This window comes from Elephantulus edwardii, unplaced genomic scaffold, assembly GCF_000299155.1.
Source record: "Elephantulus edwardii isolate Elephantulus edwardi_28Jun2011 unplaced genomic scaffold, EleEdw1.0 scaffold00051, whole genome shotgun sequence".
NCBI classification, from domain to species: domain Eukaryota; kingdom Metazoa; phylum Chordata; class Mammalia; order Macroscelidea; family Macroscelididae; genus Elephantulus; species Elephantulus edwardii.
Genome location: NW_006399801.1, coordinates 15,137,052 through 15,138,204, shown reverse-complemented (window position 1 = coordinate 15,138,204; position 1,153 = coordinate 15,137,052).

Here is a 1,153-nt window from a genome sequence, read left to right as displayed (position 1 = left end):
CTAAGAGAACAAACAGGTTTGGCTTGGAGAGGGTAAAACCAAGTTGCTCCTGGAAGGCAAGGTTTCTGAAGCTCTGTCTTACATACTTTGGGCCCATAGCCAGGAGGGACCAGTCCTTGGAGAAGTACGTCATACTTGTAAGGGTGGAGGGACAGTGCAGGAGGGGAAGACTCTGAATGAGATAGATTCATGCTATAGCTAGGATAAGGGGTTAGGTGTACCAAAGACAGTGAGACTCATTCAGGATAGACCAGCTTTCAGAGCTATTGTGCATAGGGTCACTCTGGGTCTCAGGTGACTTGATGGCACATAACAACAATAACTAGGTATTATTTTTTCATGTGTTTTCTGGCCATCTGATGTTCTTCTTTGGTGAAGTTCTATTCATCCCGTCTGCCCGTTTTGTAATTGGGTTGTCTTTTTCTTGTTTTATGCAGAGGAGTATACATTTTAGCTGAGTCTTTTATCAAATATGTCATTACTAACAATTTTTTCTCAGTCTTGGGCTCCCTCTTTGCTCCATTGGAAAAGTTTCTGGTGCTCACAAGGATTTGGTTTTTAGAAAGTCCCATTTACCTTATCCTCTCCTGGTTGTAGGTGCTCAATTATGCTTGAAAATATATTTATATCATGTATTAGGCTTCAAACTTTGTCCCTATTTTTTTTCTCTGATGAACTTTATAGTTTTTGGTTTTACTTCTAAGCCCTTAATCTACCTTGAGTTGGTTTTTTTGTACGAGAAATTGAATAGGAATTGTGATAGTGGACATCATTTCCTAGTTCCTGTTTTCAGGTGGAATGCCTTTAATCTCTTTCCATTGAGGATGTGTCGGCTATTGGTTTAAAGTATATGCTTTTATTTATGTTGAGGAAATTCTCCTCTATTCATATTTTGTTTAGTATTTTGAACAGGAAATGGTGTTGGATTTGTCAGCCTTTTCCACATCAATTAAGATGATCGTGTGGTTCTTGTCTTTTGTTTTATTGATATGATGCATTACATTTATTGTTTTTCTTATGTTGAACCATCTTTGCATGTCTGTTATGAATCCCACTTGGTCACTATGTATTAGTCTTTTAATATGTTGTTGGAGTCTATTGGCTAGTAGTTTGTTAAAGATTTTTGCATCCATGGTCATTTGCATCTGTGTTT